Source organism: Carassius gibelio, chromosome B22, assembly GCF_023724105.1.
Source record: "Carassius gibelio isolate Cgi1373 ecotype wild population from Czech Republic chromosome B22, carGib1.2-hapl.c, whole genome shotgun sequence".
NCBI lineage: Eukaryota > Metazoa > Chordata > Actinopteri > Cypriniformes > Cyprinidae > Carassius > Carassius gibelio.
The window spans coordinates 8,086,857-8,103,504 of NC_068417.1; the positions used below are offsets into that span (position 1 = coordinate 8,086,857).

The 16,648-nt window shown below is 42.2% G+C and overlaps 1 protein-coding gene and 1 long non-coding RNA gene across 17 annotated transcripts in view; one reads left to right on the forward strand and one right to left on the reverse strand.

The window, feature by feature from the left end:
• The window catches only part of LOC127987708 (zinc finger protein 271), a 392,063-nt gene that overhangs the window by 275,354 nt on the left and 100,061 nt on the right, over positions 1-16,648 (forward strand). For 2 of the 15 annotated variants that reach the window (XR_008161332.1, XR_008161334.1), the window contains exons 1-3: positions 2,190-2,570; positions 9,063-9,319; positions 9,731-10,874. The exons of 6 other annotated variants lie outside the window; for them this stretch is intronic. The gene's annotated coding sequence lies outside the window, so the exon portion shown is untranslated. Of the gene's footprint in view, positions 1-2,189; positions 2,571-9,062; positions 9,320-9,730; positions 10,875-16,648 lie in introns of those variants that run through there. 7 more of the 15 variants (XR_008161344.1, XR_008161346.1, XR_008161339.1 and 4 more) reach the window with 7 other exon arrangements.
• The window catches only part of LOC127987801 (uncharacterized), a 194,563-nt gene that overhangs the window by 79,554 nt on the left and 98,361 nt on the right, over positions 1-16,648 (reverse strand). Inside the window, exon 3 of one of the 2 annotated variants that reach the window (XR_008161414.1) lies at positions 10,451-10,534. The exons of the other annotated variant lie outside the window; for it this stretch is intronic. This is a non-coding gene — a long non-coding RNA (uncharacterized LOC127987801). The remainder of the gene's footprint in view (positions 1-10,450; positions 10,535-16,648) is intronic. 2 annotated transcript variants of the gene reach the window in all.

The window sequence follows — 16,648 nt, forward strand, 5'->3', positions numbered from 1 at the left end:
TGAAGGGCCATCTGGCGAAACGTAAGTTCATTTAATATCAAATACATCGCAATGGATTATGTTTAGTAAGTGGATCATGGTTTCTGCGCTGATGACACCTAATTTATCTACTTTATATCTTCAAGACTTAAATCCTCATATGCACATTATTGCTGTTACTGTATTTAGGTGTTGTTGCAAAACTCAAATGTAAACTTTTCATGATTATGAGGTTTTAACTGACTAAAGTTATGATTACTGACTTTATACATTTGAATGTTTGATAGACGTGACACCATTACGTCATCACCAATGACGTCATTACGTCGAGCGTGAAAGAACCGATGAACCGGTTTTTTCAACAGGTTTATTGAATCGAACCGTCCGAAAGAACCGGTTCGCGGAAAAGAATCGAACTTCCCATCACTAGTTATTACTCTGCTGCTGCAGTTGCCACCGTTCTGTTTCTTTCAACGCAAACTGCCCCCTGCTGGCTCGGAGCAAAATGTCAAAGGCGGGGAAAACAAATATGGGCGGGACGAAACGTGTTGCTCCGCCTCGAAGTGTCGTCCCGCCCCATCGTCCAGACTGCACTCTGGGGTTACTCTACGGTTTTGTAACGGTTTTGTAACTTGCGCATAGATAAGCCAGCTCGTAAACTTCCAGTAAAGCTGATTTAATGTTGTGGCTTTTATAGGCACAGAAACCTCTCCTGCCTAGTTCTTGTCAGAAATTTAAAAAAATGCTACATGATAAATAATGGTAGCATAACAATGATAGATGATGCCATTAACATACAGTTTTATGTTATTTAAGAACATATAATTTAATATGCCAAGCCTGGTAATCATAAAAACATTAAAATGCCAACAATTCAACACTATAGTAACTTTTTAGGCCAGTGGTTTTCAAACTTTATACCATGTACCAACTCGGAAAATATTTGACTTTCCAAGTATCACTATACTAGCATTAAAATTCAGCAAGGTAGGCCTAACTATTAAAAACCAGGCAGTTTTATCCCTAATAAGAATATTTATTATTGTCAGCCACTTTAATATTGTAAATATATAATTTGAACATTAACATTAACACTGCACTATACTTACAAACAGGTAAATAAAAAAAAACTTAATAGTTAAATTAAAATGAGTTGTACCTAAAAGTTCAGTAAAAAACTGTATTGCACTTAAACGTAAATACAACTTTATTCAAATAAAAATTAAGTTAAAATGTATTGGGTCTCATTCATGAAACATTCGTAAATATACGAGTAAATATCTGAGTGATTTGCGCGTAAAGAGAACTTCCCGAAAACTCTTATCCTGATTCACAAAAACTTCGTAAACGTCAGATGTGATAGTGAAATGTGTGTGTGTGTTAATGAATTCCAATCATTTGTAAATGGGACACGCGTGCACGCTCACTCTCAATTACCATAAATCCCGCCCATTAAATCCGACTGACAACTATATATGAGCATCACATTATGACACCAAACGAAGGATTTCAACGTCTTCTCAAAAGCGACTGAAAAAGAAACATTTCTCAGCTGCAGAAATTGAAGTTTTATTATCAGAAGTTCATTCAAAACGCCACATTTTATTTTCAAGCGTACTAGTGGCGTATCAGGTCCTAAAAAAGGAAGTTTGGCAGCATATTACAGATCCTATTACTGGCTCTCATAATAAAAGTTAAAAGAAAAAACGTATGTAATTAATATATATAATATTTTTTTCAAAATGCTGTGTAAATATGTACCCGATTGAGGTGAATTAAAATGCAGCCGTATTAATGAGCAAAACGTTCAGATGTTAAACGCACTATTTACGCGTGGCTGGGAGCAGGTGTAGATTTCTTTCGTACCAACTAACATTTGGAAAATACGAACGTTTTAATGAATTCGAAAATTTACGCCAAAACCACTTTACACGCGATTTACACAAAAATTCGTTCTGCTCGTGTTTCATGAATGAGACCCATTGTGTTTTAACATGAATCAATAATTAACTTGTGGATCAAATGAGTCTTAATCATGATAAAATCACTTCATCTCTTCTGCATTTCCCTTTAAAAACATTGCAACTAATCAATTTCTGAATATTATAATAAAATGTGGATCTCTGGCGTGCAACTGTGGATTGTGTGTGCGAGTGTGGATCTCTCCCGTAATTTTTTTTTTTTTTAGGAGGTTTTGATACTTTTTTCACTCCATACTGGCAACAGCGATAGGTCGTATGTTTGCTTGTAGCTTCAGACTTATATTATGTTTGGCTCCAAAAACACTAGAGAAAACTGAATTGTCCGTTTAATTTGATTTACGTAGTTGCATCACGTTCCATTCGTGTACATGCAGGGGGCGGGGTTTATGAGCTGAACTTTTCAGGACTCGCGCGGCACACAGGTCTGACTTGGGGCTGATTTTTGGCGCCTGGAACTCCAAAACCCGGGAGCTTTTTTGGAAAGAGAGAAGGTTTTGCATCAAAGTCTGTCCGTAATGCGAGGTACCTTTGTGCAAAGCGCTGTTATTTAAGTCATCGCCTGATGAGGCACAAAGAGCTGCCGAGGCTTTAGATGTGGAGTCTTCTGAGGTGAGTTAGCTGTTCACGGCATTTCGCCTTTTTAAATACTCTTTGTTTATGCAGCAATATGCGAGGTCGTTCTGCAGTGTTTTTAATCGGTTTCACGTAGGACATTTTAAATCTATGAGCAGGATTATAATATAGACACAGGGAACATTATTTTGCTTTGTGGTGTTTTATGTAGCCTACATGTGTCTTTTTCATTTAAGTAACTGCTGTCAGCTTTTGCACATGCACAATTTTAGCAAAGATAATTAAATTATTGTTCAGAATGCTGTTCAAAATCAAACTATATTTAATTTATATATCATCATTATTATGTTCTCTAGTGTAGTTATTGTGTTGTTAATGGAGTTGGGTGTCATCAGATTGCAGCAAATATTCTGACTTTAATGATTTGTTTCTATCTGCAAACACTCAGACTAAAGAGAGATGATCTGCAGACTGGTCCTGAAGTTATTGAATGAGTGTTTATAATCTGAAACTCATCAATATTAGAGCAGCTGAAAATATGTCAATGGGTGTCTTGTTTAGAATCAATAATGACTAGTAATGAAATTAAATATTTGTCGTAGTAACAGAACATAGGGCTAGCGGTGCTTGAGACATTGTTAAAAAATAATACTTATAAGTAGTGGTGGGCCGTTATCAGCGTTAACGTGCTGCGTTAACAAAAATATTATCGTTAATCTATTCTCAAAGTCGGGTTGGGAGCTGGGTCTATACTAACCAAGCTATGATGACTTTCACCTTGATATTTTATATAACCGACTGGCTGAGGCCAGCCTAAAAAGATGCTCAGGACAGTTGACGGGCCACTGCTGCGCATCGTCATGAAAGCTTATCTTTTTCACTTGGTGTCAACACGCATTCTGTACTCACTACTCCAGTGTTTTATACAATTAAATGTTATTATAAACAGCATACATTAATATTTCATTAAAATCAGTTGTTAACGATTTAGCTTTTGATATGTAATATTACACTCCTGTACTAATCAGCAGATACAGTGTAGTGTATTTTTGTCTGCCATGGATCTGAGGAATCACACAGTCTCAGGGTTTTGTTTCTAGAAGATAGACTTTATTTCAGAGAGAAAAAAAGCTGAGATGTTCTCTACAAGAAGATCTCCCGAACGCCTTCTTTAATAATTTTTTTGCTCTCTTCTCTTTAACTTTTGACAGAACTCGAAATGTTTTTAACTGATGCAACCGATTAGTACAGACCAAAACTCAATAATCAGTCAAATTTGTGAGTCCGTTCAGTGGCATTGTTTATGTTCTGTGCCTCCAAAATGGCCGACATCCGGATTGATGACGCATCGTGAAAACCCTCTATAGATGGCACAACAGGATAATAAACCTTTGAAGGACTTCCACATTTATGCTCTGTTTCCAAACAGTTCCATCAATATATTGTAGCATTGCAGCTGATCCTCCTTTGCTTCTCTTGTAAAGAGGGATGTAGACCAGAACCAGACATAATCTGTTTGAAATTAAGAAAAAAAAAAAAAAACATTTTATTTAATAAAATTAACATTTTTAAATGGTATCTTGTGAATCGTGTTTCACTACGCATTTCTTTATTGTATTATATCTTATGTATTACATCTTTGCAATTCAAGTTAGTTTCACTTTTACTAATTTGTTGTATTTGCTTTGAGTGTAACTTATCATTGAGTAAACATCACCTGTTTATTAATACTTTATTTTTAACTCTTATCAACCACTTTTATTTTCTGCTGGCTGTATTTGCATCAACATTTTTTGACATTTTTTATAATTCTATATCTAAAAGCCATTAAGTGATGATGGCGATGACATCCCTTGCGCGCACTCACACCAGCCAGTGTTGAGTCTATACTCAAAGTTGTAAATAATTACATGTGTGAATCCCCTTGAATAAACAATGATTTGTGTCATATTGGACGTCGTGATTTTTAAATGGAAATTCACTTTGTCCTGTAGGATCTTATTTGATTCTGTTAATTACTTACTTTTTAAGTGTAACTTTACTTTTTTAGAGCAACACTGTGTGTGTGTGTACTTGTATTCCATAAAAATGCAGCCCACATGAATATAAACAAATATAAAAACTGAAATTCATAATACAGTAAGGCAAGTATAATAAATATAATATTTCATAATGTATGAATAAGTTAAAATGCACTACATGTGACAAAGAATTAATCGAAAAACTAACATCTATAATGGTATTGTCCTGACACTTCCTCTTTAAGAAATCCAAATGTAGTGCGCATGCAACTGTAGCACACATACTTCGAACAGTAATTTGGGTGAACGATCTCTGTTGGTGAGTTGTTGTTTTTACTGTTGTGGAAGATTTTTATTAATAAGATTTTACTCAATCAAGTATAATCAAGATGATTCTAGTCACATATATGCATATGTGTCTTATTCCATTATAATCATATAGCCTTTGTGTGAAAGGAATGTGCCTATGTCTGCAAAAAACATCCTGACCACCACAGATCGGAAACATCTGGAAAAACATGCAATGGGCCTCTTTTCTTTACCATAGCAAGTCTCTAGGGAGGTATTAAAATTTTAGGCATAAGGAAAAGTCTGACTATTTGGAAATGCACTGTATAGGGTATATAATGAGATGCTACCTAGCATTCGGGAGATCTTCTTGTAGAGAACATCTCACCTTTTTTTCTCTCTGAAATAAAGTCTATCTTCTAGAAACAAAACCCTGAGACTGTGTGATTCCTCAGATCCATGGCAGACAAAAATACACTACACTGTATCTGCTGATTAGTACAGGAGTGTAATATTACATATCAAAAGCTAAATCGTTAACAACTGATTTTAATGAAATATTAATTTATGCTGTTTATAATGAAATGTAATTGAATAAAACACTGGAGTAGTGAGTACAGAATGCGTGTTCTGACTCCATTTTGAGCTGTTTTGAATAGCGTTGTGCCTTACGGTTTTGTAACTTGCGCATAGATAAGCCAGCTCGTAAACTTCCGGTAAAGCTGATTTAATGTTGTGGCTTATATAGGTACAGAAACTTCTCCTGCCTAGTTCTTGTCAGAATTTTTTTTTTTAAATTGCTACATAATATATATAATGATAACATAACAATGCTGATAGATGATGCCAGTAACATACAGTTTTATGTTATTTAAGAACACATAATTTTATATGCCAAGCTTGGTAATCATAAAAACATTAAAATGCCAACAACTAAACACTATAGTAACTGTTTAGGCCAGTGGTTTTCAAACTTTATACCAAGTACCAACTCAGAAAATATTTAACTCTCCAAGTACCACCATACCAGCATTAAAATTCAGTAGCACAGTAGGCCTAACTATTAAAACTATTAAAAACCAGGCAGTTTTATCCCTAATAAGAATATTTACTGTTGTCAGCCATTTTAACATTGTTAATATACAGTTTGATAATTAACATTAACACTGCACTGTACTTACAAACAGGTAAATAAAAAAGAAAAACTTAAATTAAATTGTGTTGTACCTAAAAGTTCAGTAAAAAACTGTATTGCACTTAAATGTAAAAACAACTTTATCCAAATAAAGATTAAGTTAAAATGTATTGTGTTTTAACATGAATTCATAATTAACTTGTGGGTCATATGAGTCTTAATCATGATAAAATCACTTCTCTTCTGCATTTCCCTTTAAAAACATTGACATTAATCGATTTCTGAATATTATAATAATATCGCCGTTCCTATCTATTTCTCACAAGCTGTCATGATTCTCTCACTTGTGTGTGCGATCTCTCCCGTATTTGTTTGGGAGGATTTAATACTGTTTTAACTCCATAATGGCAACAGCGATATGTCGTATGTTTGCTTGTAGCGTCAGACTTATATCATGTTTGGCTCCAAAAACACTAGGGAAAACTGAATTTTCCGTTTAATTTGATTTACGTAGTTCATCACGTTCCATTCGTGTACATGCAGGGGGCGGGGTTTATGAGCTGAACTTCTCAGGACTCGCGGGGCACACAGGTCTGACTTGGCGCCTGGAACTCCTTAACCCGAGAGCTTTTTTTTTGGAAAGAGAGAAGGTTTTACATAAAAGTCTGTCCATAATGCGAGGAACCTTTGTGCAAAGCGCTGTTATTTAAGTCTTCGCCTGATGAGGCACAAAGAGCTGCCGAAGCTTTAGACGTGGAGTCTTCTGAGGTGAGTTAGCTGTTCACGGCATTTCGCCTTTTTAAATACTCTTTGTTTATGCTGCAATATGCGAGGTCGTTCTGCAGTGTTTTTAATCGGTTTCACGTAGGACATTTTAAATCTATACATAAATATATGAGCAGGATTATAATATAGACACATGGAACACTATTTTGCTTTTGTGGTGTTTTATGTAGCCTACATGTGTCTTTTTTTAGGTAACCACTGTCAGCTTTTGCAAATGAAAAATTGTACCAAAGATAATTTAATTATTGTCTCAGAATGCAAAATCAAACTATATTTATATATTATTATTATTATTATGTGCTCTAGTGTAGTTATTGACATGTGTTGTTAATGGAGATGGGTGTCATCAGATTGCAGCAAATATTCTGACTTTAATGATTTGTTTCTATCTGCAAACACTCAGACTAAAGAGAGATGATCTGCAGACTGGTCCTGAAGTTATTGAATGAGTGTTTATAATCTGAAACTCATCAATATTAGGGCAGCTGAAAATATGTCAATGGGTGTCTTTTTTAGAATCACTAATGACTAGTAATGAAATTAATTATTTGTCGTAGTAACAGAACATAGGGCTAGCGGTGCTTGAGACATTGTTAAAAAATAATACTTATAAGTAGTGGTGGGCCGTTATCGGCGTTAACGTGCTGCGTTAACAAAAATATTATCGTTAATCTATTCTCAAAGTCGGGTTGGGAGCTGGGTCTATACTAACCAAGCTATGATGACTTTCACCTTGATATTTTATATAACCGACTGGCTGAGGCCAGCCTAAAAAGATGCTCAGGACAGTTGACGGGCCACTGCTGCGCATCGTCAAGAAAGCTTATCTTTTTCACTTGTTTTTAACCCTTACCGCTTGTCGATTTAAACATTAAAGCATCAAAACACAAGACGCGGAAAAGCTGAACAGAGAGTAGCTGGTTACTTGCGCGCTGTATTCGGTGCGGAGAGAGAGAGAGAAGCGTATCACAGACAGCGACACTGAACCGAGCTGTCTTCTGCGAAGTTCTACTCGAAGTCCCTCCTGCACCTGAACAAATACAAATCGCACTTTGAACAAACAAAAAGATGTGAAAGAGCCCAATTCAGTACTCGCGGTGTTCTGGTGTTCAGGCTCACGCAGAGAAAGGCGTTTCAAAACACTTGAACATCGAATTTGCTTATTTTTGCTCTTGTGGCGACAAACACATACAAAATATGTCAAAATATCCACCTTGGAAATCACCTTATTCTCGAAAAAACTGTCAGTTATTTCTGAAGTGAAAGTAAACAGTTGAGGAAAAAAAAAATGGGATGTGTATTATATTGGATGCGTTCATGGTCTCTTAAAGTGACCGCACCTAATTTAGCTACTGGCTGCTGTAATGTTAATCCAAGAAACTGAAAGAAAGAAAATCACTCACTGCTCTTGACTGAATTACTTTGTAGTTTTAACAGTCAAACCCAAAATTATTAAAACACCAGATATAATTTTTGATATATATAGCAAAACTGTAATAATGTGAGAAATGTTGAAGGTGTCTGAATAAATGTAGGTTTGATTGTATATTTCATTTTTACATTGAAGACTATCCAGTGCTATTTTACATTTAATTATTTGGTTTCTGTACCTTGACACCTACAAACTTGATGAGCCCCTTTTCTAATGCACCACCTAGCTTGATAAACCCCTTCTCAAAGACTTACTGTTTGTCAATTTTTATTTGGGTAACACACATATTCTGAATGCCTTCGGCAGAATTCGAATGAGCCATTTTAATCTAGATTAATTTCAAGATCACAGTGAGATTAATCTAGATTAAAAAAATTAATCTATGCCCACCACTACTTATTAAGATATTTACTACTAATTCTGCTACAAGAGCTGGGGAACTTAACTCTAAATCTGGATCATGTTGGCTTTGTTTGTTTCTTTTTTTTAACGGCTTCAAGGTTTATCACATTTTCCCCTCCTGACTGAGACTTTATCAGAATGCATTCAACAGCTGCAGAACTACTGTCTGTGAATTAAAGTATAATTCATTGCATCTAAATGTCCTACAATGCAAAGATGTTTTCTTGCCCTGTGTAATATAATACAGTACTATATATAAGTAACAGGAGTTAGCCTGCACTACACCACTGAGTGATGATGGCCCATTATGGGAGGTCCTTTGTCTCTCATGTGTGAATCACGAAATATTCATGGCCATTGTCACTCCTTCAAATACAGCCTTTCTTACACAAATCATGTCTTACAAAATGTAAGTCAGTCTGTTGTTTTGAATGAGTGAACGGTGATTTTGTGTCCCACAACAGTATCACTTTCAGTTAAGCTCCTCCCCAACAATCAAACCTTCACTAAAGCTCCTCCCACAATAGGATCACCTTCAGTGAAGCTCCTCCCACTGCAGTTCATCAATAAATGCTGGAATATTCCAATCAGTCTACAAGTGAAGAGGAGCATCAAAGCATCAGGAAGAAGTGAAATCTGCAGAGACAGAGTTTATTGAAGAACAGAGAGAACATGAGAGATCCAGAACCCTGCAGAATGAAACACACTGAAGAACAAACAGGTTGGTGTTTATTCTTGATTCTTCAGTGATGATGAACATTAAGGTTATAAAGCTTCAAACAGTTTGTCATATTTTCATTTGTTGTGATGGGAAAGATGTATAGAGCTGTTCAATAATATAGTTGAAGCAGCAAATGGTAAGGGTTCTCACTATATAAGCATGGGATTTGTGTCTTATGTTGTAAAATGTTTAATAATGATAATTATTATTAATATTAATAAGTATAACTGGAAGAACAATGTCCATCACTCCAGTAAAGATCCAGAGACATATCATTTATAAAAATGAACAAAATATTTTGTATAACACTTGTCCACACTACACTTATTTCAGGGTTCACATGTATGTCTTTTTTTAAAATTTCTCTCTGTGATTTGCTAAAAAAATGTTGTTTTTTAACTTTTATTTTAGAGTTGATTGAAAAAAACGAGGAGCATGAAGAACTGAATAAAGAGGAGGACAAACATGTCAAAACTGGAGAAAACTCTCTGAGTCGCTCTCAAACCAAACAGAAAGATTTAAAGAAAAGAAGAGACAAGAAATCTTTCACCTGCACTCAGTGTGGAAAGAGTTTCCCAAAAAAGCATAGTCTTGAGATGCACATGATGATCCACACTGGAGAGAAACCTTACAGATGTGATCGGTGTGGGAAGAGTTTTACTGCATCATCAAACCTTAAGATACACATGAACATCCACACTGGAGAGAAACTTTATGAATGTGATCAATGTGGAAAAACATTTTTGACGGCTACAAACCTGAAGATTCACCTGAAAGTTCATTCAAAGGAGAAACCACATTCATGTTCTTTGTGTGGAAAGAGGTTTTCACGTCTGCAGAGTTTACAAGTACATCAGAAGATACACAGTGATGTGAGAGAATATATGTGCTTTGAGTGTGAGAAGACTTTTATTACAGCTGGACATTTGAAATGGCACGAGAGGATCCACACTGGAGAGAAACCTTACAAGTGTTCACACTGTGACAAGAGATTCAATCAGTTAGGACATCTGAAAAGACACGAGAGGATCCACACTGGAGAGAAACCTTACAAGTGTTCACACTGTGACAAGAGATTCAATCAGTTAGGAGACCTGAAAAGACACGAGAGGATCCACACTGGAGAGAAACCTTACAAGTGTTCACACTGTGACAAGAGATTCAGTCAGTTAGGAGACCTGAAAACACATGAGAGGATCCACACTGGAGAGAAACCTTACAAGTGTTCACACTGTGACAAGAGATTCAATCAGTTAGGAGACCTGAAAACACATGAGAGGATCCACACTGGAGAGAAACCTTACAAGTGTTCACACTGTGACAAGAGATTCAGTCGGTTAGGACATCTGAAAAGACACGAGAGGATCCACACTGGAGAGAAACCGTATCACTGCACTGTATGTGGGAAGAGTTTCAGTCAATCATCTAATCTACTCGTGCATATCAAAAACATTCACAGTCAGTAGTAGGGGATACACAGACTTATCGACTACTCGACATCAATGCTCTGCCATGACGCTTTAAGCTTGATGTTGATTAGTCGCTGGTCCTATAGGTGGTTTTCACGGACGCGTCATCAATCCGGAAGTCAGCCATGTTGGAGCAAATGAACATAAACAATGCCACTGAACGGACTCGCAAATTTGACTGATTATTGCTGATTACAGAAGGCGTTTGTAGTTGAGAGAGGTACAGTTATAGCACATGTGTAAATGAAGCATCGACTATGGCTTAAATGTTGACGTAGTTAACTATGGCTACATTCACACTGTTAGTCCAAATACGATTATCTTTGCATCCGATTGGAATCTGATCTAAAATAATGATGTCCACACTGTATATCACAACTGTTCAGATCTGATTTGTGTGTCCATGCAGCTCTTTGGCAATGCGGGAATGACGTTGCGTTGATGGAGGTGTTTACATTTGCGAATTGAATCGTGTTTTACTAAGCATTTATATATAGTATTATATCTTACGTATTACATCTTTGCAATTCAAGTTAGTTTTCACTTTTACTAATTTGTTGTATTTGCTTTGAGTATAACTTATGGCGATGACATCATCACTTGCGCACACTCACACCAGCCAGTGTTGAGTCTATACTCAAAGTTGTTTTGGACTCAACTGTGCAGTAAACGTCATGTATAATTACATTTGTGAATCCCCTTGAATAAACAAAACTAAGTTTGGTGTGCTACATAAAAACAGATTTTATTTGATGCTTAAAATCTTATTGAACATTCTGATTTATTTAATGGGATTACATTTTTTCATGAAGGATCTTTTATTGATTTGTGTCATATTGGACATCGTGATTTTTAAATGGAAATTCACTTTGTCCTGTAGGATCTTATTTGTGTCACGCTGCCAGTCTTTGTTTTCCTGGGTGTTCCCTAGTGAGCTCACTTCCCCTTAGGCACTTCACCATAGGCACTTTAATTCCGCTAGTCTGGTTGTGTCTTCACAGTAATTGCACTCCAATTAGAATCGCACAGGTGTTGACAATACTCTGTCATTAGTTTCCCTATATAGAGCTGTCTTTCTCTGTTGTCATCATGGAGTCCTTACCCTATGTGTCTCATGCTCTCGTTCCCCCGAGACTTCCTCTACCTTCTCATTCTTCCGAGTTCCCCGTTTCATCCGGTTCCCTCTTTTGGTTACGTTTGTCTCTCATGACTGTTTATTTTTGTAGTTACCCCTCTGTTTAAATAAAAACCCTTACCTGCATTTGGATCTACCCTCTCTTTGTGTTTTCCCAAACCCAACCGTGACAGAAGGACTCCATCATGCCTAGATCCAGCGGTGTGAGATTTCGAATCGGTTCCCCAGCCACCATGGAGGAACGGAGGGGGAGAGTCCGGAACTTAACCACCCTTCGTCAAGAGGGAAGGGAGGTGGGTGGCCTGGCGCAATTGTTTTGGACTTTGGCAGTCGGGTTAGGTTACAATGATGCAGCACTAAAGGATTGGTTTAATAATTGCCTGGATGATCCTTTACCTCAATGGGAGATGAAGGGGTTAGAGATCCTGGACTTTTGGGGGTTTACCAATTACCTGCACCATCGTGCTCAGTGGAATGCAACAACCACACCAGAGTTTCCAGACAAGGCTGCCAGCTCAGCCCCACAACCCAAGATGGCCACCAGCCCAGCCCCACAGCCCAAGATGGCCGCCAGCCTAGCGCCACAGCTCAAGATGGCCGCCAGCCCAGCACCACAGCACAAGATGGCCGACTCAACGCCACCGACTCTCCATCGTAGAGGGCGGAGGAGGAGACAGGCAGCTACTGTTCCTCAGGACCCGGAGAACGTTCCCGAGCGGGCGGCTGCCGTCCATGAGGCCATTCCCGATGCGGTGCCCGCTGCTGTTCCGGAGGCGGTGGCCGAGGCTGTTCCCGATGCGGTGCCCGCTGCTGTTCCGGAGACCGAGGCGGTGGCCGAGGCCGTTCCCGATGCGGTGCCCGCTAATGTTCCGGAGGCCGAGGCGGTGCCCGATGCAGTCTCCGAGGCGGTGCCCGATGCAGTTCCCGAGGCGGTGCCCGATGCTGTTTCCGAGGCCGAGGCTGTTCCCGAGAAGGTGCTCGATGCTGTTCGAGAGGCCGAGGCAATGCCCGATGCTGTTCCCGATGTGGTGCCCGCTGCGGTTCTGGAGGCCGAGGCGGTACCCGCTGCTGTTCCGGAGGCCGAGGCGGTGGCCGAGGCCGTTCCCGATGCGGTTCCCGTTGCTGTTCTGGAGGCCGAGGCGGTGCCCGCTGCTGTTCCGGAGGCCGAGGCGGTGACCGAAGCCGTTCCCGATGCGGTTCCCGTTGCTGTTCCGGAGGCCGGGGCGGTGGCCGAGGTCGTTCCCGATGCGGTGCCCGCTGCTGCTCCGGTGGCCGAGGCTGTTCCCGAGAAGGTGCTCGATGCTGTTCGAGAGGCCGAGGCAATGCCCGATGCTGTTCCCGATGTGGTGCCCGCTGCGGTTCTGGAGGCCGAGGCGGTACCCGCTGCTGTTCCGGAGGCCGAGGCGGTGGCCGAGGCCGTTCCCGATGCGGTTCCCGTTGCTGTTCTGGAGGCCGAGGCGGTGCCCGCTGCTGTTCCGGAGGCCGAGGCGGTGACCGAAGCCGTTCCCGATGCGGTCCCCGTTGCTGTTCCGGAGGCCGAGGCGGTGCCCGATGCAGTTTCCGAGGCGGTGCCCGATGCAGTTTCCGAGGCGGTGCCCGAGGCAGTTTCCGAGGCGGTGCCCGAGGCAGTTCCCGAGGCGGTGCCCGATGCTGTTCCCGAGGCGGTGCCCGATGCTGTTCCCGAGGCGGTGCCCGATGCTGTTCCCGAGGCGGTGCTCGATGCTGTTCCCGAGGCGGTGCTCGATGCAGTTCCCGAGGCGGTGCCCGATGCTGTTCCCGAGGCGGTGCCCGATGCAGTTCCCGAGGCGGTGCCCGATGCTGTTCCCGAGGCGGTGCCCGATGCAGTTCCCGAGGCGGTGCCCGATGCAGTTCCCGAGGCGGTGGCCGATGTTGTTCCCGAGGCGGTGCCCGATGCAGTTCCCGAGGCGGTGCCCGATGCAGTTCCCGAGGCGGTGCCCGATGCTGTTCCCGAGGCGGTGCCCGAGGCTGTTCCCGAGGCGGTGCCCGATGCAGTTCCCGAGGCGGTGCCCGATGCAGTTCCCGAGGCGGTGCCCGATGCTGTTCCCGAGGCGGTGCCCGATGCTGTTCCCGAGGCGGTGCCCGATGCTGTTCCCGAGGCGGTGCCCGATGCTGTTCCCGAGGCGGTGCCCGATGCTGTTCCCGAGGCGGTGCTCGATGTTGTTCCCGAGGCGGTGCTCGATGTTGTTCCCGAGGCGGTGCCCGATGCAGTTCCCGAGGCGGTGCCCGATGCAGTTCCCGAGGCGGTGCCCGATGCAGTTCCCGAGGCGGTGCTCGATGCTGTTCCCGAGGCGGTGCCCGAGGCTGTTCCCGAGGCGGTGCCCGAGGCTGTTCCCGAGGCGGTGCCCGAGGCTGTTCCCGAGGCGGTGCCCGAGGCTGTTCCCGAGGCGGTGCCCGATGCTGTTCCCGAGGCGGTGCTCGATGCAGTTCCCGAGGCTGTTCCCGAGGCGGTGCCCGAGGCTGTTCCCGAGGCGGTGCCCGAGGCTGTTCCCGAGGCGGTGCTCGATGCAGTTCCCGAGGCTGTTCCCGAGGCAGAGCCCGATGCTGTTCCCGAGGCGGTGCCCGATGCTGTTCCCGAGGCGGTGCCCGATGCAGTTCCCGAGGCGGTGCCCGATGCTGTTCCCGAGGCGGTGCCCGATGCTGTTCCCGAGGCGGTGCCCGATGCTGTTCCCGAGGCGGTGCCCGATGCTGTTCCCGAGGCGGTGCCCGAGGCTGTTCCCGAGGCGGTGCCCGAGGCTGTTCCCGAGGCGGTGCCCGATGCTGTTCCCGAGGCGGTGCCCGATACAGTTCCCGAGGCGGTGCCCGAGGCTGTTCCAGAGGCGGTGCCTGATACAGTTCCCGAGGCGGTGACCACAAGGCCGTGGTGGTCTTCTACTCCGCCCTGGGGGACTCTGGCGGTGACCACGAGGACGTGGTGGTCATCCGCTCCACCCTGGGGGACTCGGGCGGTGACCACGAGGACGTGGTGGTCTTCCGCTCCGCTCTGGGGGACTCCGGCGGTGACCATGAGGACGTGGTGGTCTTCTGCTCCGCCCTGGTGGACTCCGGCCTCGACCACAAAGACGTGGTGGTCTTCCGCTCCGCCCTGGAGGGCTTTGACTTTGACCACAAGGCCGTGGTGGTCTTCCGCTCCGCCCTGGTGGACTCCGGCCTCGACCACAAAGATGTGGTGGTCATCTGCTCCGTCCTGGTGGACGCCTCAACATGCCCTTCATGGACTTATGTTTTGTGTTTTTTGAGTTCTGTTTCTGTCTGTTCCTTTTAGTTTAGTCTGGCCCTCCTTCCCTCCCCCTGAGCCTCCACCTGTCCGCCTCCCTCCTGGACTCCTTGTTTTGTGTTGCACCTTTCCATTCCTCCTGGTTGCTCCTGTCCCTGTTTTCTGTCCCTCCATCCCTCCCCCTGGTCCGCCGCCGTTCCACCTCCCTCCTGCCTCTTTTTCTGTTGGGGTTTTCCTGGGTTTAGGTGGAGCATCTGGTAGCTGCTCCGTAGGGAGGGGGTAATGTCACGCTGCCAGTCTTTGTTTTCCTGGGTGTTCCCTAGTGAGCTCACTTCCCCTTAGGCACTTCACCATAGGCACTTTAATTCCGCTAGTCTGGTTGTGTCTTCACAGTAATTGCACTCCAATTAGAATCGCACAGGTGTTGACAATACTCTGTCATTAGTTTCCCTATATAGAGCTGTCTTTCTCTGTTGTCATCATGGAGTCCTTACCCTATGTGTCTCATGCTCTCGTTCCCCCGAGACTTCCTCTACCTTCTCATTCTTCCGAGTTCCCCGTTTCATCCGGTTCCCTCTTTTGGTTACGTTTGTCTCTCATGACTGTTTATTTTTGTAGTTACCCCTCTGTTTAAATAAAAACCCTTACCTGCATTTGGATCTACCCTCTCTTTGTGTTTTCCCAAACCCAACCGTGACAATTTGATTCTGTTAATTACTTACTTTTTAAGTGTAACTTTACTTTTTGAAGCAATACTGTGTGTGTGTATGTGTACTTGTATTCCATAAAAATGCAGCCCACATGAATATAAACAAATATAAAAACTGAAATTCATAATACAGTAAGGCAAGTATAATAAATATAATATTTCATAATGTACGAATAAGTTAAAATGTACTATATGTGACAAAGAATTAATAGAAAAACAAACATCTATAATGGTATTGTCCTGACACTTCCTCTTTAAGAAATCCAAATGTAGTGCGCATGCAACTGTAGCACACATACTTCGAACAGTATAAAAGTATAAAGTATAAACAGTATAAAAGAAAGAAATAGCAATACTTATCTGAGCTGCATCCTAAATGAACAACTTTGGGTGAACAATATTTGTTGGAGATTTGTTGTTTTTACTGTATCTGCTGATTAGTACAGGAGAGTAATATTACATATCAAAAGCTAAATTGTTTAACAACTGATTTTAATGAAATATTAATGTATGCTGTTTATAATGAAATGTAATTGTATAAAACACTGGAGTAGTGAGTACAGAATGCGTGTTCTGACACCATTTTGAGCTGTTTTGAATAGCGTTGTGCGTTACGGTTTTGTAACGGTTTTGTAACTTGCGCATAGATAAGCCAGCTCGTAAACTTCCGGTAAAGCTGATTTAATGTTGTGGTTATATAGGTACAGAAACCTCTCCTGCTTAGTTCTTGTCAGAAATTTAAAAAAAAAAAAATTCCCACATGATATATAATGATAGCACA